Consider the following 20,556-nt stretch of genomic DNA (forward strand, 5'->3'; position numbering starts at 1 on the left):
AAGATGGACCAAAATTGGGAGAAATGGCTGCTCCAGTGTTCGAATAAATGTGTCATTTAGCCTGCTAAGGTGCTCACTTGGAAAGGGACAATGCTTATTTTAGCTTTTAAGTATTCCCATATTTGTACAAATAAAACCCTACACTTTTGTTCTGCTCCAGTGCCTCCTGCTCAGCCCAGAGTTCCCATGAACCAGCTATGCTGGCTCTGGGTGAATGGGAGGGATGACCAGGGATGGAACCTTAGGAGACAGCTGTCAGGGGTTAGGACATCTTGTACAAGATGCTTAGTGGACTGGAAGGGGAACCAGCAACATCTGCCTCTGTACTTTCTTATTCTCTTAGAGAAATGTGGAAATAATATCCAAGGGTCCTCTCAAAAAACCAAACACCGCATGTTCTCACTCATAGGTGGGAAATGAACAATGAGAACACATGGACACAGGAAGGGGAACATCACACTCTGGGGACTGTCGTGGGGTGGGGGGAGGGGGGAGGGATAGCATTAGGAGATATACCTAATGTAAATGACGAGTTAATGGGTGCAGCACACCAACATGGCACATGTTTACACATGTAACAAACCTGCACGTTGTGCACATGTACCCTAAAACTTAAAGTATTTAAAAAAAAAAACACATGAACTTGCACTGTGAAAAAAAAAATATCCAAGGGTCCTCTAATCTAGGCCATGGCAACCTGTCCTATTGGACAGTTAGGAAATTTCTCTTATCCCAATACTCAGTGTATGAAATTCATTCTACATAGACTCCTACCGTGTGCCTCATAATCAGTTCTATTTAAATTAAAATGTTTTGAAAGAGGAATTACTCTGGTGATTAGGACAGACTAGGGAATGCCTCTGCTCATTTTTATTCCAGTATGAGACACACCTATAACTGAGGGCACTGACCAAATGGGTAAGAGAAAGCAGAACCAAGCTTCGTGGCCTGGAATTACAGACTTGTCTGGCTGATGTTCGGTCACACAAACATTTTCTCATACTGGTAAATGTCGACATCACCCAGAGGGTGCTTGGTCAACTCCAGTGCAAACTATTAACCACATTAGAGAAAATAGCCCTGGAGAGGTATCGCTCAACCATTTTAACTTCAAAAGATGTCATGAGAAGAACCACAAATTATTATTGCTGACAATTTGCACAATTTGTCCCTGGTGAAATGTGTGTGTCCCTACACTGCAGCATTTTACATAACAATATGAAATATTAAAAGGGAAAAACGTTTTGTAATAAACAGCAGTTTTGCTGATTGCGGCTGATTATGTTAAGCAGCTTGTACTGTGGGTGTCAGAGGAGACTTAATAGCTCCTATAACTAATCTCCACGACTGACCTCTCCCCTCGGCTGATGAAGCCTATTCAAAAATCTGCTGCCCTTTGCTCATTTTCAGATCTTATATTTCTGAACTGTTTGGATCGTGCATATATTTGCTAAAGTTGTTGTGTACAGGATTTGTGTGTGTGTGTGTGTGTGTGTGTGTGTGTGTGTGTGTTTAAAAAAATATACAATCTATGAAGAAAGATTCCTGCCAGGGCTGTCTTATGCATTATTTAAAAAAAGGAACAAACTACACAAACAGTAAAAACAACGCATATTTACAACATTCATATCAGATACCGTGTCATTTATTATAGCTTAAGACCGTTTCTGTATTGAAAGTGTGCGAAGAAATATAGGGCCAACATTTTTTACTCCAACTTTAAAATAAAGGATGAAGGATGTCTTTCTGGGGAAGAGCGTCATCTGGGCCATTTCATCAGCCTCGATGGCTGGTACTTAGAAGCAAAGTGCTATTCAATCACGAAGCAATTTCATTTTTCTGATAAAAGTTTTTGATTTAAATGGAATTTCATAGAGAACATTTCAGAGTATAGAGAACTCCTCCATCAGTAAGTGCAGATAAACATGTAAGTGCATATGTGTAAGTGTCTATAATTAACAGTTTGCTCTTCCTCTGTTCCCCAAATCCAAGGATGTTTACAAAGCCACAGGGGAAATGTGGAGGTTGGTAAGAGCAGCTCTTTAAAGAGCAGAGACGTCAGTCCTCCCCACACTATTCAAATGCAGCCATCCTGGGGAAATAAAACCAAATAAAGACAAAAGAGGGAGAGAAAAAATCAACAATTCAAAAAGTAAAGTGTGTGAATCTGACTTGCTAGAGAAAGGGGTAGACTCAGTACAACAAGGTCACAAAAAGGTGCAGCCTTCGATGAGACAAATACTGGCTGAAGCCGGCTGATAAATATTTCCTGTAGGATTTGAAGCAGGTTGCCACCAGCAAAACAAAAATCCCTAGGGGGCAGTACATAATTAACAATTTGAAGATGTGGCCGCGTGTCATTGTCTCAAAAGGAGCCAGGGAATCCTGCCCCCAAAAGCACAACCCGAGTTCCCATATTAATCTTACTATTTCCCTATAAACGAATATCAGTGTTTCCCCAGAGGCTCAGAAGACGCCTTTGCTCTGGGCTGGCAAATGTCTCCTGGCTCATGGTGTCATTTTCCTGTGATTTTAAATCAGCATCACCAAACCTGTTCCTCTAGTCTGAGCAAAATCACACAGCATGTTTAGGAAAGCAAACAAGTATTTTTTTCTATTATCAAAGACATGAATAAAATCGGGACTGAGAGAAGAAATCTATTTACACAGGGTGCCTGAACGAGTGTTTAAAGACTTTTAGAACAGTGACTCTCTGAAAACAACTGACCTTCAACTAAATTGCACCCACACACCAGAACAAAAACTCGGGAAAGATTAACAGAAGTCATAGAGAAGTTTTGGCGTGGTTTAAATATTTCTTCGGTTTATTTCAAGACAGGTTGGAGTTTGGAAGGAGGAAGAGGTTAATTGCCAGAGGTTAATAGAACAAGGAAATACTGAACTGAATCTTGGGGTGGTTCTGGCATTCACTTAAGAGAAGTCAGCAATATTTCCCAAGGGGTAGATCCAGGACAATGCCAATTTCGAGTTTGTTCTGCTGCTGAACCTTGGAAGCAGTGTGGACTACTGCTCAGGGCAACAAATTTGGAGACAGGAGACCTGGGCCACATTCCCACCTGTGACTGAAAGTGGGTGCTCCTTGGGAAGTTTCTCAGATTCTCTGTGTCTTGGTTCCTTCAATTGCAAACTGAGTTCAGATCACTTGCCACCTGCCTACCTAATCAGAATATTGTGAGGGTTAATGAGATTGCACTTGCAAGGTGATTGCTTCATCATATAACTCCAAAGTATTATTATTCATCATAAAGACACAGCTGCAATATTGTATATTGTTACATACCAGATGCCATGTTTCTATTTTTAGCAACCTAGAAATGACAGTGTCTTAGAATTATACAGTGGGAGGGGCCTGGCAATATTACCTGCCCCAAGCTCTGTTCTGGGTCAGGTGGGTATCTAACCAACCAAAGATGGCTGGCTGTTCAGTCTCACTTTATGTCTAAAGGAGGAAACTCTTCAGCTCACCTTTCAGAGGAAATTCCAGTGTTATCATTCTGATGGTCAAGAGTTATTGCTTAAGTCTGAATTCTCCCTTCTGTTTTAATTAAAATAATCTTTTTCATTTATTAATATGTATGTGGGTCTCCTTCATGTAGTGATCTTGAGGGGCAGAAACCATGTCCCATGCATTTTTATATTCTTTAAGTCACTTCCTGGTAAGGCAGTACATAGTAAACACTCAAGAAATGCATTTTGGATTGAATTCAGTTGTTTGTAACTATGTGGGCAGAAAGAAAAACACTGATAGCACATTTCATACTAAGAGCATGGGTCCTGCAGTCCTAGCCCCCTGGAGGCTCAGGCTGGAGGATGACATAAATACAGTTCTGGGCTAACAGGTGGTGTGGCTATGGTGTATGTGCCCACATTTGGAAAGGAAGTTGCACTTCAACTTTCTTTTCCCTAAGACTTTCAAAAAGCCCTGTAGTTTGTGCTATGGCCTGAGTGTTTGTGTCACCTCAAAATTGATATGTTAGAATGCTAATCCCCAAGGTGATGGTAGTAGCAGGTGGGGCCTTTGGGAGGTAATTAGGTCATGACGTTGGAGCCTCTATGAATGGAATTAGTGCCCTTATAAGAAGACACGAGAGAGCTTGCTTCCACTCTCTCTCTCTGCTTTCTGCCCATATGAGGATGGCACCAGAAGACAGCCATCTGCAAACCAGGAAGCAGGCCCTCACCAAACACCAGATCTTCTGGAGCCTTGATTTTGGACTTCCCAGTCTCCAGACTGTGAGAAATAAGTTTCTACTGTTTATAAGCCATCTGGTTTATGGCATTTTGTTACAGTAGTCCAAACAGACTAGCACAGTTTACCCACTAGTGTTTTATGCTCTTAGATACAGTGATTAATGAATGCTTCAATCAAATTTTCCTGGTTTTCAATGCTGTCTGGTCTATAATTACTATATTAGTTCAACCCTATCTCCCATTCTCCCCTCTTTTTTTAAACTTTTATTTTAGGTTCAGGGGTATATGTGCAGGCTTGTTATATAAGTAAGTTGTGTGTCACAGGGGATTGGTGTATAGATCATTTTATCATCCAGGTAATAAGCATAGTATATGATAGGTAGTTTTTCAATCTTCACCCTTCTCCCACCCTCCCACCCTCAAGTAGCCCCAGTGTCTGTTATCCTCTTCTTTGTGTGCATATGTCCTCAATGTTTAGCTACCACTTATTAGTGAGAACATGTGGTATTTGGTTTTCTGTTCCTGTGTTAGTTTGCTTAGGATAATGGCCTCCAGCTCCATCCATGTTGCTGCAAAGGACATGACTTTGTTCTTTTTTACGGCTGTGTAGTATTCCATGTTGTATATGTACCACATTTTCTTTATCCTGTCTACCATTGATAGGCATTCAGGTTGATTCCATGTCTTTGTTATTGTGAATAGGGCTGCAATAAACATTCATATGCCTGTGTCTTTATGGTAGAATGATTTATATTCCTTTGGGTATATACCAAATAATGGGATTGCTGGGTAGAATGGTAGTTCTGTTTTAAGCTCTTTGAGAAATCTCCCAAATGTTTTCCACAATGCCAGTGCCCATTTTTTTAAAAGATGGGCATAACATTTGTTCACTTTTCGACTGAAAAGGAACTTCTGTCCTTCATAGTTTAAAAGAAAAATTCCACAAGCTCGAGTTCTACCTGCATGCCATTAGGGCTGGCTCCCTTACATGCAACTGGCTTTCACAGATTCTCTGTAAGCTTTTGGCCCCTGCTCTAGTATGGCTTTAACTTTTCCTATACAACTGAATGTTGATTGTTTTACAGTTCACATCTGATATTTTTCTGGAGAGACTCGTAGACACATGATGACCTCACTTTTATTGTCCTCTGCGGCATTCCTTCCTGTCGTGGAAATTGGCTTAGGCCTCCCCCTCCACCAGTGCTGGGTCCAGGTCTTGCTCTGCTGCTGCTGAAGCAGCTTCTGTAACACTTGGACCCCAAAAGGCAAGAGGCCCAAGGAGATGGGCAAAGGCATTGGGGCTCAGAATATTAAGGTCTGGGTTTGAAGGATGTTTTTGTTTGTTTTGGTACCTTCTGCATTCCTTGCCAGTTCCATCCTTCTTTCAGCAGTAGTACTCTTCATTTCCATTATACACTCTTCTATTTCTTTATAAACATCTTGAGTACTCTGGCTTAATTTCCTCCATTTTATACATTTCCATTTGCCCTTCGGCTCTCAGTGAAGCCCTAAGATGACTCAGCTTGTTTCCTGACTAATTGGCTTCCACACTGCTAGAGTTTTTTATTAACTTGCAAAACTACCCTTTTGAATGGTAGTGCTGGATTACTTGGTGTGATGGCAAACTTTATGTGTCAACCTAGCTAGGCCATGGTACCCATATATTAGATTGGCCAAACACCAGTCTACATGTTGGCATGAAGACATTTTGTAGATGTGATTAACATTTAAATCAGTAGGCTAGATTTTTACAGACTGCCTCATGGAATTTCTTGTAGTTCTCCTTGTCTTCTGCCAGCTCAGAGAACAGCTCAAGGCACTTCTTAACAATGTTTGTTTGAATGACTTTTAAGATTTTGCTCTGCTTAAGCATTTCTCGAGAGATGTTGAGGGGCAGATACTGAGAGTCAACCAAACCGTGAATAAAATTGAGAAACTCTTGTGTCAACTCATCACAGCTGTCCATGATGAACACACGATGGACAGCTTGATGTTGTTCTTTTTCTTCTTGTTCTCAAAGAGGTCAAAGGGAGCCCGTTGAGGGATGAGTAGCAATGCTCTAAATTCCAACTGACCTTCTACAGAGAAATGCTTGACTGCCAAGTGGTCTTCCCAGTTATTGGTGAGACTCTTGTAAAATTCTCCATATTTCTCCTGGGTGACATCATGAGGGTTTCTGGTCCAAATGAACTTGGCCTTGTTTAGCTCTTCCTAATCAATGTATTTCTCTTTAATTTTCTGGTCTTCTTTTTCTTACCCTTACTGCTATCATCTGAGCCTACATCTTCAATCTTGAGCCTTTCCTCAGCATCTTTATTTTCCTCTTTTTTCTCACCTATCTCTTCTTTTGCCTCATTGTCACCGGTTTCCTTCTCTCATTCCTTCCCCCAAATAAAGAGTGATGGGATAGCTTATGAACTATGAGTACTTCTTCACTACTTCTTTGATTTGTCTCTCTTCTAAGTACTCTATCTGGTCTTCCTTAAGGTGGAGGATCACTTTGGTATCCCTGCTGGTGGGCTCACTGTGGTCAGCACATACAGTGGAGGAAGACTCTCAGGCATACTGTTCATCAGCATTGTGATGTGTGATCACAGTCACTTTCTGTGCCACCAGGTAGGCAGGCTAAAAACCAAACTGCTCAATCTTGGAGACTTGGCAATGGTTCCAAAATTATTTATGAGGTCATCCTTGGTCATGGCAATGCCTGTGTCCACCAAAGTCAGGGTGCATTCCTGAGAGTTGAAGATGATGTCAATTTTCATCTCTTTACTGCTGTTCAACTCAGAAGAGTCTGTCAGGCTCTCAGCAAATTCTGTTTAATGCATTAAATCCATTAGAGATCAACTCCTGAAGAAAAATTTTCTGGTTGGAATAGAAGGTATTGATGTTGAGATACATGAATTGGGCAACTTCTGCCTGAAAAGCAAAAGTCTCCACCTCCTCCTTCCCCTGGTACACTTCCTCAAGTATCTTGAAAGGAAAGGGCCACAAGTACTAGAGAGCAGAGTGGGCCAGGACTGTCCAACTTGCACGTGGCATCAAGCCTGAGCAAGGATAATTGTTAATTCCCAAGCCATAAGGTTCCAGATCTTCAATTGACCTCATGATGGATCAGCCTGTTATGCCTACAAGCTGAGCCACGGGATCTTGCAGCAGAGTCCACCAGTGTCCACCTCTTCCCTGGGCTAAGGCTTCAACATGCCCGAGTTTTGCTTGAAAACTTGAGGCTGATGAATACTACTAGGCCGACCATCCCTGATGTTCTCAGTCACTATCTGGATGCCTCCCTAAGATGGGAGAGGAGGGAGGAGGTGCTTGATGGGGCACTCTGCGTGCTTGGCTGAGGAGTCTGAGCTCTATTCGAGGAGATGTTCAGGTATCATTGAGGGTTTTCATCACAGTATCATCATCTCTGGCTTTTATAACTACTGTAATCCCAAGTGAAGGTCTACAAATACCTTGTTCATACATTCCTTGCATTCTCATTGCAATATTTCAATAAGGAATAAGATCGTTAGCTATTTTCCTTTTTCACAAACAATCACTATCTAACAAGAATTTAACTTAGAATGACCAAATCTGAGTCAGAGGCTGCTATGAGTTACTTCTTTATTTCTTGAAGCAGAGTCCTGTGAACATGTCCTCAGCCTGTTGGCAGGGGCATGGCCAGAGGGGTGGGGCATGCGGAGGGAGACACACATCCTGGTGCTGGTTGACAAGGGCTCAGAAAGGCTTGTCTCTGGAAGTTCCAGGTCTGCAAGTGGGAAAAAAGAATGCCTATAAGAAATACAATTGCCTTCACTCATAAACCTTCATTCTTGGGAAACCCGTCAGAGTTCTGGAAACAACCTCATCCTGGTTCAGTAAACCTCATTTTCTCTACAGCAGAGAAAGAGCAAACAAATTTGCTCATCACCTCTCCCTTCTTTTCCATTCTAAGGTAGCCTGGACAGGAAAGCTTTTCTTCCATGGCCTGCAGATTCTGATGGCACAGCACTAGAGGAACCACAAGTTCCGAAATTCCAGACTCCCTTGCCAAAGCTTCTCCATCCACCTCTGGCATCAGTGGCAAAGGGGCACGGGATGAGTGGGGATCCATCTAAAATTGGTCCAACTGTTTTAATAATATTAATGTTGTGTAATATGAATAACAACAAGAATAATAGTAACTACTTAGAGAGTGCTTTCTCAGAACCAGGCATGGTGCTGGCACTAAGCTTTTGACTTGCATTATTCCATCAGGGATATATTATTATTTCCATTTTCCAGATGAAAAAACTGGAGCTCAGAAAGGTTAACAACTTTTCAAGGATCCACACCTAGTACATGGTTAGTACATGGTTGGAGAGATGGTTCTTATGCCTATTGAAAAGCACTGTGGTCTCCAGCAGGAGCTATGGCTGCCAAAGGATGAAAGTCTCTGGGGTGAACCCGGAGGATGAAGCAGTTGGCTCCTATGTGCCAGGTCTAGTTAGGTGTCTTCCAGAACAGCAGTGGCTCTAGACACTCAATATCTCCAAAGTCACCCCAGAGTGGGCCTAAACTTCCTGAGCCTGAGGTATCCTTGACCTCATCTCAGGGTTTCCTGGGCCATAGGCTGCTTCTTAAATTCAGTTCTTGCAACTGCTACCCCAGTTCACCTTAGTGATGCTCATCAGACATAGCATTCCCAACACATCCTCTTCACTCTGGCAATGTAAGTCCAGGGCTGTTTAGGGATAGGGAGCATGGGAGGGGTGGTAAGGAACTGCTTCTTAATCCTCTTGTCCTTCTTTGCTTTTGATCTCTCTCCACATCTTTAACTGTGATCCAGTGAGATGTCTAGATAGCCTGGTGTCCACAACCCTAGACCTCTAGGGGAAAATGGTTTGCTCTGAATGGCTGGGACAGGAACCATTCACAATTGCAGGTCAGATCAATGCATGGCCAGTGAAGGCACACTCCTCTGGCACATTCCTGCGCAATATGTGTTTCTGTGAAAGGAAGAGGTGGGAAGATGTACAATTAGGTGAAGTCTGCTCCCACGCCCTCTTAGTATTACTGTTTCAGTGACACCAGTGGGGAGAATGTGAAAACAATTAATTTCAGAACAAAAGCAGACAGTGCTGTCTTGCCAGGGCTTTAGACATAGAGTCCCTGCCTGGAGTTACTGGCAAAAAGGAACAGTAGGATCTGAGATATCCGGCCATGGAGATCTAAGGAAAACCAGAGGTTTACCCAGGAACCAAATGATTCATCACAGGAACATTGTCCATTTGCTCAGCTTCCTGCTTCCATCCCTTATCCTTAAACAGCCCTAGACTTACTTTGCCAGAGTGAAGAGGATAGGTTGGGAACACTATGTCTGATGAGCATTGCTAAGGTGAACTGAGGTAGCAGTTGCAAGGACTGAGTTTCAGAAGCAGTCTATGGCCTAGGAAACCCTGAGATGAGGTCAAGGATACCGCGGGGCTTAGGAAGTTTAGGCCCACTCTGGGGAGTGCTGCAGGTGCTAATGGAGGTTATCGGTGCACGGATCAAAAGGGAGATGCCATGAAAAGGAAATGCACGCAGGGCATCTGAGGACAGAGCGCGCTTCTCTGTTCTTTAGCTCTTTGCATTTCAGATCTAGTGTCTTCCTTTGCAGCCTTTCAGAGCTCTGTAGCCTGGCAGGTGTGCTAGGCCTCCTGTCTAGGCCGAGAGGTTGCTGAATTCATGCTTCATTTCCTGCTGCAGGTAGGATTATTGTGAGAGAGGGTCTTTTTGTCTTTTTGGTCATTAGGTTTAAAATCCAAGCGAATCATAATATTTGTTAGGTCTTTAGATTATGTTGGCTTCGGAAAAGGCCCATTTCAACGTGGGTATTTGAGTGGAATTATCCTTTCTGCCTATGTGCTATGAAAATTTTCTACTTTCAGAACCTGTGTTTAGAACTCAGTGTGAAAAACCAGTCAACACGCATACCACACAGCACTCAGTGAGTTTTCCAACAGAATAATAAATAGCCCAGAGCTAAGTTGAAAGCAGTGTGTGCTATGAAACAAGGAAAATTAGAAATCACCATTTGATTCAAAGTTTGAAGTCACAGTATGATTTGGTTACAGGTGGCACCAGCTATTGTGATGTTAGCATGGTTGAGAAATTACCTTAGCATTCCTACCCAGTTTCATGAATAATGCAACCTTTCTTTTGGGCCACTTGGAAGACTTCCAGCAAAAATGTAGCCCTTGTCAATTCCTAGGAGCACAATTGTTCTCATAAAGAGATTAAAATTCAGCCAATAAAACATCTAGAGAAAATAAATCAAGTAAAATCGTTCTTTTTATTCATTTGTAAATGTTTGATTCAAAGTCAGGGTTTCTGGAAATGTGGTTTGCAGACCTCCTGCATCAGAATCACCTTGTGAATCTTCTGGGCTTCACTACAGTTGGGAATCTGAATCCCCATTGAGAGTCTGGAGAGTGATAGGTAATAGATTGCTCAGGTGATCCGGGGACATCTTCAAGTTTGAGAACCGCCCCTAGAGTAGTTGATCACTTCACAGCCCAAACATCCATGCCTCACAAAACTTGCCAGTGGACTCATGCTTTCTTCCTGGCCTGAAATTTATAGAGTTAGAGTCATTAATCTCAGTTAATTCAATTCATCAAGCATTTATTGAGGAATATCTGTGTGCTGTCAAGGATACAAGAATAGGTAGGGCCCAGTTCTTGTCCTCACTAATCTTATAATCTAAGAAGAAGAATCAGACAAATGCAGAAATAAACACAATCCCAGGCAGAAAATGATGAGCTCTTTCAGAAGAGGGATCTCTACCTAGTACCAGAAGTTCAGAGAAAGGGGCCGCACTCTGCAGAGAAGACTAGGAAAGTTGTGGTTTTTGAGACGGGCCTTCAATGATGGGTAGAATTTCACAAGCGGAGATGCAGGGTACACTGGGATTACGTGAAGAAAGAATGATGAGAGAACAGGTATGGAACCACAGATTAGCAAATTTGAGCTAGCTCAGGGCTATCTCATGACTGCCTGGAATGCTGGGTAGAGTCTTTTTTTTTATTGGGATATAATTCATTTATAAGACTCATCCTTTTAAAGTGTACAATTCAGTAATTTTAGTGTATTCACAGACTGTGCAACCTTCAACACTAATTCAGAACATTTTTATGATCCCTAAAACAAATCCAGCCCTACTGGCAATCATTCCCCATTCTCCCCTCCCCCAGGATCTGGCAACCACTAATCTACTTTCTCACTACACGGATTGGGCACATGATTTGTACATAATTAAATAGGGAGTAGGGAACTGCTAATGATTTTAATTGAGGTAAAATTTACATACAGTTAAATGCACAGATCTTAAGGGTACAATTCAATGAGTTTTGACAACATATATACTCATCTTACTGATTCTCCAAAATAAAGAACATTTTCTTCGCCCTAGAAAGTTCTCTTGTGGGCCCTTCTAGCCAATTCATGCTCCATAGGCAACCATTATCCTGATTTTTGTCATCATAAATTAGTTTTGTTTTTTCTCAAACTTTATATAAATGGAAGCACACAGTATATACTCTTTTGTGTCTGGCTTCTGTTTCTCAGAATAATATTTGGAGATTCATTCATGTTGTGTGTGTCAGTGGTTCATTGTTTTTTGTTGCTAAATAGTATGAATGTGCCACATTTTCTCTCTCTTTCTGTTGATGGACATTTGAGTTGTTTCCAGTTTATGAACACTTGTGAGCTAAGCAGCTGTAAACTTTCTCATGCATGTCTCTTTGTGGATATATGCTTTCCTTTGGGGGTAGGGGTAAATATGTAGGAATGGAATTGTTGGTCTGCAATCTACAGCTTTTGTTTTGTTTTTTGGCAAGAATGTGATCCACCAGGACTGAACTTTGAGAAAATGAATGCAACAGCAGTATACAGTGAAAATTAGGAATGGGGAAGTTAGGAAAATCAAGAGGAATGATGTCCTTTGTGATTGGGAGTCAGCTTATATGGAACTTGGAAAATGAGTGGATATGAGCAGGCAGTGGAAAGAGAAGTTTCAAAAACAGCTATTTATTTGGTCTCTACTCTCCAAGGGATTCTTAGGTTCCAGGCAGTCTGGCGGGTGGCATGATGGAGTCATATTGGTGAGAAAGATAAATATTCTGGTTTTAGACAACAAGATGGATCACTGTCCCCAAAAGGCCATTTCTCAGCACTTCCCCAAGTGCCTGGCACAGAGTGTTAGTGGAATGAATGAACTACTAATAGTCATTTGATACTTAGGAAGAACGAAAGGGCATTGGGGAGAGTGGGTGGGCTGAGGCAGCAGCTCATACACCAGAAATTAGCCCACTTACGGGACTGGTTGATTAGATTAGTTACTTGTGTAATGAGGTGGAGAATTTTATTCATCAGAAATTCTCCTCCATAATTGCTCCCAAGAAAATCAGTCGGAGTGTACCTTGTGGTTCTCCCTCCCTCCCCCAGCCCTTCCCCAGGGAATCTTTTGGAGCTCTTGAGACATGTTTATTCTAAAAGTGTATTTATGGACACCACAGAGCACAAGAAGGGTGCTGAATTCAAATTTAAGAAATTTGGAGTGGGTTTTTTTCATTACTATGCTGACTATGAACAATTTTAATAATCTATTTCTCAGTTTTCCTATCTGTAGAATGGGAATAATCATAATAATACCTGTTTCATTTCTCATAAATAAGTAGATTTAAAATCAGAAGAAATTTTAAATGCTAAAGTGTTTTGAAAAAGGTAGGCTCCCCATCACTTTCCAAATAATGAAACAACCTACAACCTTTTCAGCTTGTCTTTCAAGGTTTTCTTTGCCCAGTGGTCCAAACTGCCTTCTAGTTTATTCTCTCACTATTCTCTCCACTGACAACTGGCTGGACATTAGCTGTAGCCAGACATGTCCTGGTGCTCACCCACAGCCATGCTGCATCGTAGCCTCTGGTCCATCGTAGCCTCTGCCTGGACCCATGAAATCCTTCCCAAGCTCTGTCATTCACATTAACTCTTTCATAGCGTCTCTCCTTACAATACCTTCCTCTTCTGCTTTGGCACCTAGATTATAGCAGAAGTCACCTGTCCCTGAGGTTGAAATAAAATTGACTCAACCCAATCCCATGGGAAGTGCAACACACCCTCTCTCCATTTCTCCATGTTCTGGGGAACTACAGACTCATGGGCACTTAGGCTCCAAGTTACTGCTCTGTCTAAAACTGTAAACTCTCTGTGTCTCACCTTCTGTGGCTCTTTCTTCTCTCAGCAGATATGGCAGTCACCCCACCTACCTTTTTTAAATTCCTACCACACAAACCACTCAGAGGAGAAGACATTTGTGTGTAAAGTTTACTAACAAGTTGGCGCAGTGAAGGGAGGTTTCCAGTACTACACTACAACATGGATGCATAATATTAAATCTTATTCATCTTTCATCTTAAAAGTTCTTTGGCTGCCCTACTACAAGAATATCTCATGGCCATTCTTCCCCATGGCCAGAGCCTCTGCCTTCTGGCCTGTCCCCACTCCCCATCTTTCTTCCTCCTTCCCTCTCTTCTTTACTTTCCGTTTCTTAACCCCAAATTCTCTAGCTTGTTCTTTGTTTCATCATCTCCTTCCAGATGTCAGTTTTAGGGTCTCACCTTCACTCCTGGAAGGGTTTGTCAAGGCTTTTGGTAATTTTTTTTTCCTAAAGAAAAATGGTTCCCTCTTTAAAATGTATTTGCTAGCTTTTAAAATATTTTTTTCCAGTTATATTGATTGATGTTATTTATGAATATGTCTTACAGCCCCTTCTGTTGTATGCTCCCCTCAAGGCAGGTTTATCTGTGATTCATCTCAGAGTTTAAACCCAATGCCTTGTATGTAGTACAGCCTCAGTGTTAAATGAATGAATAAAAAGCTGGTATTTTCTATATAACCCCAGAAAAAGCAAAGCGGAAGAAACAGAAGCACCAGGTTTCCATGTTAGGATACTAATATGATTCAATCACCACTGGAAGAGATCAATACGGGGTCCAGAGGGCTGCTCCTGAACTCACCCTGACCCTAATGAGCAGGTGAATGCTGGGGCCAAGGTCGATGCAGGCTTTGTGCTGTGCCTGTTCCTCGGGAAATGAGTTTGCAGCACAGATTCTTTTCAGAGAGGCTGCTGACCTTCAGTTGAATGGTATCAATTTATGATCATTATCAATGAGAACTAGAACTGTTCCTGTGACCCATGGGATTTGTCCTCCCCATCCCACATGTAACCCTTCAGATCAGATTTCCTTCAGTGAAATCAGAATTGTCACTAGGAGGACAAATTCAAGGCAGAATTACAAAAACCGGCTGATTGGAAGCATGAAACATGAATTTTATTATGAATGCTCTGTCATTCATCTGGCTAAAAAATGGGAAAGAGAAGACTCCGGCTTGGGCACCAATGAAAGAGGCTATCGAACAAGGACAATGTTCTTTAAATTGTTATTGAACACAGCAGTTCTTTAGATCCTGAAATTAAACATAGCGCTAATATTTGTAGGGCTTTATAGTTCACTAGGGGATTCAAAAGGTGCATGATCTCACTAAATCCTCACAATAAGCCCATAAAGATCATTACCACTACCATTCCACAGATGAGGGAACCGAGACCCACAGAGGCCAATTTTCCCAGTATTTAGGAACATACCTAGGAAATGGCAGAGCTGAAATTGGAAGCTTGTCTTCAGACTTCAATCTTTATTTATTTTTCCATCACATAATGCTACCTTGCCTGTAGCATAACTGTAGAACCTTGTCCATATATTGCATGTTCATAGTTCTGGGATGTAAGACTCTATAATGTATAAAATCATTGGCTTAAATGAGTGATGCAATAGGCTTAGTTACCAGTAATAAAGTTACATGCTTAAAAGTAATGGTTTGAGTCAATAAATAATTTTGCTATTCTGTACATCAATTTTGACTCATTACTTGGAGTGAGCAAACCTGGAGTGTATAACACCTGATTGAAGAGATGCACACAGGGTTTTAGAAAGCTGGAAGAGAAAAAAGTGGGATGTACTTTCTCTCCCAGCTCCAGGCACTTGTTCCCTACTTCACCAGGCTGGAATGGTCAGCATGGCATGACGGGTAAGATCCTATGTTTTGGAGTCTAACTGGCGTGGGTGTCCTGCCTCTTCCATCCACTTTGCACAAGTTACTTATCCTCTCTAAGCTTCAGTTTCCTTTTCCTCATCTGAAGAATGGAAACACGTCTGTTAGGATTCTTTGATTGCAAGCAACAGAAACAGATTCACTTTTGCCAGAAAGGGTAATGTATTGGAATAATCTTAGTTCTCTCCCAGAAACAAAGGAAAAGGCCTTGCAAAGAATGGAAACTAGGCAACTCCATGGATTGAGATGACAGAAGAAATATATTCTCCTCAGCATTCTGACACCAGAATGACTCCACCCTAACCATTTGTCATCCTGGGTTCTCACAGGGTAAGCTTGATTGGCCTACCTTGAGTCATGTGTCTCCACTTTGGTAGGAAGGAGGGGTAGGGGATTTTGACTGACAGGCTCCAGAACCACAGGGACTGGGGCAGAGGCAACTACTTAAAGAAAAATTGGAGTGCTGCTTTGAAAAAAGAGGAAGACAAAAACAAAAAACAAATAAAAAATCCCCCAGAGATTTAAATGGGAATTTTTAAAAATAGGACTTCATAGGACTGTTTTTAGGATTAAAGATGTAATAAATTTAAAGTGCTTAGCACAATGTCTGACACACAGTAGGTGCTTGATAAATATTTAGCAATAAATAGTTGTTAGACTGGAGCAGAAGTGAGCTGAGAAGGAATATGAATAATGAAGGAGAAAATAAATAAAGAAAAGGATTCAACAGGTGGCTTGGCAGGGCAAAGAACAGACCTCCTCCTTCCCCTGATACCATGACCACCCCTAAAATACCATGAAATCTGTAGTGAATGCTTTTAATTATTTGAACATTCTATTTTGTATAAAGAATGCCAAGAATGCTAACTGCACGGACGCCAGTAAATGGTCACAACCGGAGGCTGTTTCTCCTACTAAACTGAATAACAGATACATAGATACACCTGTATAGAAACAAATGACAATAAAGATGAAGTATAAATGATTCATTTTCAGAAAATTCAGTTTTAACCATCTAAGGAGTGGAAAGGATATTTTATAATTATTATGATGAAATCATTTAAAAATTACAGTAAAATAGTTTTCACTTATTCTCGTGCAACATGAGTGAAAGGTATTGGCAATTAACAATTATACTGTGATATTTCTGCATACCACACTAACTGTAATGAACATTAATATTTATATGTTACCTACACTCTTACTGACCAGGCCAGATTTGGTCCCTCGATCCTCATTTCTCAATTCCTAGAGACATAAATGGGAGTTGCAAGTGAGTATCTGAAGACACATTTTCAACTGCTGTAGTTTGTCATTCTTATAGTTTATATCCTGAAAGCTTCATAACCGTGGCAAATCAGCTCTCACTCTGGGAATGGTCTTAAACAAGTTGGAAGCCATAAACCTATGGACAGTGCCAAATGTATCTGAACAATCACTCACCTTAATGGTGAAAACGTGGCTCTATTATTTCTAAAATCACAAAGTATTTAAATTGTGATTTTGAACAAAACAATGGTACCTATGTATCTATCAAATCAAATGGACACAACTTCAGACGTTTACACTGGGACTACTTTGTGTGATACTAGGGAATACAGGTCTCTTTTGGTTCTCACATGTGTATGTAAATCTTGACATTTCTTTAGAATCTTAAAACAGAATAGACTTAATGCATCTCAGTTATAAGCCTTTTGCCTCAAAGTGTCCCATCCTCTACTAAGAGAACCTGCCTTTTGGGGATTAGGTAATGCCTACAAAATTTGAAACAACTCAGACTTCAGAAATGTATTTTGCATCCATGCTTACTTCTTTTACAGGAATAACAGGCTAGGAACTTTACAAATCTCTATTTTTTTTTTTTTGACAATCCTTGAATGTTCTCAATGAGTGGAGAACTTCTTTTTTTTTATTTTTAAGAGGCCGGGTGCTGTGGCTCATGCCTGTAATCTCAGCACTTTGGGGGAGGCCAAGGAGGGCGGACCGCTTGAGGCCAGGAGTTCGAGACCACCCTGGCCAATATGGTGAAACCCCATCTCCACTAAAAATACAAAGTCATCCAGGCGTGGTGGCAGATGCCTGTAATCCCAACTACTCGGGAGGCTGAGGCAGGAGAATTGCTTGAACCCGGGAAGCAGAGGTTGCAGTGAGCCAAGATCACACCACTGCACTCCAGCCTGGGTGACAGAGAAAGGCTCTGATGAAAAAAAGAAAGAAAGAAAGAAAGAAAAAGAATAAGTGTTGTTAACTTGAAATGCTTTTTATAATTGATATTACATGATATCTCTCTAAATTAGTAAATTACATTTACTAATTTATAATTTATATTTATAATTTAATTGCATAAATTATATTTAGGGAAAGGCAGGACTGCAATATGTAGTTTTAGAGAACTAAAAACAGGAAAAATATGTTTACTTGTTATTTAAGTTTGAACGCATGTCTTGGTGCTTATCTTGTATTTATAAAGTGCTGAGGATTTAAAAAACTCATTCCTGTTGGCTGATTTTTAATGAATTTGCAATTGAGTATTTTTGTTGGGGTCCACAACATACTTGCTGTATGGGACACTTACATGTGCCACCTAGTATCCTCAGAGAGAATAAAGTTCCCACAGTATTGAGCCCATTGCACTGCTCCAGCCCAGCTCTTAAAATTCTGGTCAGCATCTCCCAATCAGATATGGAAAAGTATCAAGTCGTCTTGGCAAAGTGGCAGCAAATTAGTGGCTTATAGATAAATACATGCTTGTCATTACCTGCAAGTAATAACATATAGGGTAAACAAACAGTACATAAAACTGTTTAAACCATTAATTATTGGAGATTTTGCATGTCCAATCTCATGTTTGAAATCAACTTTTTTCCTCTTGTCTATGGAGAATAAATGTATAGAATATCTAAAAATAGATACATAAAATTTTAACTTTTTTTTTTTTAACTTTAAGTTCTGGGATACATGTGCAGAACGTGCAGGTTTGTTACATAGGTATACATGTGCTATGGTGGTTTGCTGCACCCATCAACCCATCATCTAGGTTTTAAGCCCCACATGCATTAGGTATTTGTCCTAATGCTCTCCTTCCCCTTTCCCCCCACCCCCCGACAGTGTGTGATGTTCCCCTCCCTATGTCCATGTGTTCTCATTGTTCAACTCCCACTTATGAGTGAGAACAAATTTTATGTCTTTTTTAAAAAAGAAAGTATCTGAGGAGCTAAAGTATCTCCTCTGAAGAATCATGGTTGTGTTCTTAATGGAGCCTGCCTCCTTACATTTTTCCACATGTAACATTTTCGATGACCAATGTCACAGTACCAAATGGCCCAAATGATAGGAAGTAAACATGCTCCCTTTATCTTCTGCAGTTTTAACATTTGATGTCATCTTTAGCAAAAGGTAGCACTGAGTATGCACTCCATTGTACTACTGTTATGTGGTGATTGCTTATTCTAAGAAAAGTTTATAGCGGAACAATATAAAATAGAAGCAGAGTGAGAGAGGAGAGCTCAAAAATTCAAACCGTTGTTTCCCAGACTTGAGTCATGCTCAGACGGATAAGAAATAATTTTTAGAAACGATCATCAAAATGAAAACATAAAATTTTAAAATTCTTCTACAATTTCCAGATCCCATAGACTTTACTTTGATAATTACTTATTTAAACTATTCCAAGTGGGCAAATTGAACCCTATCATTATCTTTATTTTTCAACCTAGAAAGAAACATCACAAGAATATCTAGGTAACCCATTTGAAAGTTAAAATATTCTTACAATTTGAAATTGTTTCCTAATTCTCATATTGCAATTTCCCTCCTTTTGATATGTCTTTGATGGCTCTTTATGGTTTTCACTTTCTAGTTAGTAAATTATTTATATATATTCTAAGATAATAATTAGGTTTCTTCAGGCTTGCCTATTCCAGGTAATAGTGTCAGATCCCATCGTCTTATTTAGGCTTCTATTCTTCTAAAAAACCACTTCTCTTCCTTTCGTTGAGACTCTCTTCCTAGTTTCTACTTCCCACCTTCCAAGTTGAAGAGCCCTAAACTAGAAGCAAGGTCTGCAGAGCAGACAACCATCCAGGCTACTGTAATGCAGCCCTAGTGTTCTTTGCATGATCTTTATTGTGATTCTTTTAATGGCAGAAAAGTGATCCCACCAAATATTTGTGTGAAGAATCAATAAAGCTACATGAAAACAATCGCTTTCTTTGTAGGTGTAAGGTTGTCCTCATGGTTGTGGGATGGTTCCTGGAGCCGTGGGTAAGCCAAGTAAGTAGGGCACTGTAGGGCCGGGCACCCAGAGCCCTGTCTCGTGCATTCTGTGCTATCCCATTTTTATTTTTCATTTGTGTAACTGACCTTTCCTGAGCAGCTTACTGCCGTGGTCTAGTTATGAGAAGATGTGTCACAGAAGTTAAAGATTGCTTGATTCACAAAAACCTGCGTGTTTTGCCTTCTTTTCTGGTATAGTTAATGACTGACAGAACAGAAAACTTTATATAATGAGGCAGCATTACTGCCTAGGAAATGTCCATCTCTTTCTGACTCATTGTGTAACGTTTTCCTGACATTTAAAAATGTCATTTCCTGTGCTCCCCTATCTTCTTCAGCTGTGCGTCAGCCCACCCTGCCTGTCCTCATCATGTCTGCTAATGGGTCCATGCGCCTCTGCTCCATGGACCGCATTGCTGCCCCATGTCAAGGATACATTTTTACATGCTATGAGGCCTGTCGGTCATGCTCTTCAATATCATGGGTCTCTCTGCAATCCTTTAGCAGTCTGGACCAGCCGCTGGCTTTTGCCCCACCTCCTGCTGTAAGGTGAGCACTCCGGACAGAGGACATATTCCTGGCTCAGCTACCTAGCAGAACTTTTAACCCTTCAAACCAGCATGACTTCAACTTTGTCGCATTCTGCATTTTCAAAACTGGTTTCAGATCCGTGCCAGTGCCCCTAACAGCCAAAATAAACATTTCATTTCTGACGTTCCTGTATTATTCTCCTCCAACGTATAGTCATTAGCATTGCTTGGTTATGCTCCATGTTCAAAGCAGTGTGTGTGTGTGATCAAAACAAGTTTCAACACACGTAACATAGTATGGTCTCTGCAGTTAAGTGTCAATCCAAAGTTTCCTTGGAAAAATACCCAACTTTGAAGGATCTGTGTTAAACAGTTGACTTTGCTGTTAGAGTATCTGAGTTCAGATTGTGGCTCC

At 40.9% G+C, this 20,556-nt stretch overlaps 1 long non-coding RNA gene and 1 pseudogene across 1 annotated transcript; both read right to left on the minus strand.

Moving 5' to 3' along the window:
* Nucleotides 1-4,050: 4,050 nt before the first annotated feature.
* On the minus strand, nt 4,051-8,314 carry LOC100610332 (heat shock protein HSP 90-beta-like; annotated as a pseudogene).
* A 2,183-nt stretch (nt 8,315-10,497) lies between these two features.
* LOC107973832 (uncharacterized) lies at nt 10,498-18,148 on the minus strand. Its single transcript, XR_001716321.1, has 4 exons — nt 17,912-18,148; nt 16,534-16,584; nt 14,870-15,016; nt 10,498-10,793 (listed from the first exon to the last, which is right to left on the minus strand). It is a non-coding gene; the product is annotated as an uncharacterized LOC107973832 (long non-coding RNA).
* Between the last annotated feature and the right edge of the window lie 2,408 nt (nt 18,149-20,556).

Source organism: Pan troglodytes, chromosome 13, assembly GCF_028858775.2.
Source record: "Pan troglodytes isolate AG18354 chromosome 13, NHGRI_mPanTro3-v2.0_pri, whole genome shotgun sequence".
NCBI lineage: Eukaryota > Metazoa > Chordata > Mammalia > Primates > Hominidae > Pan > Pan troglodytes.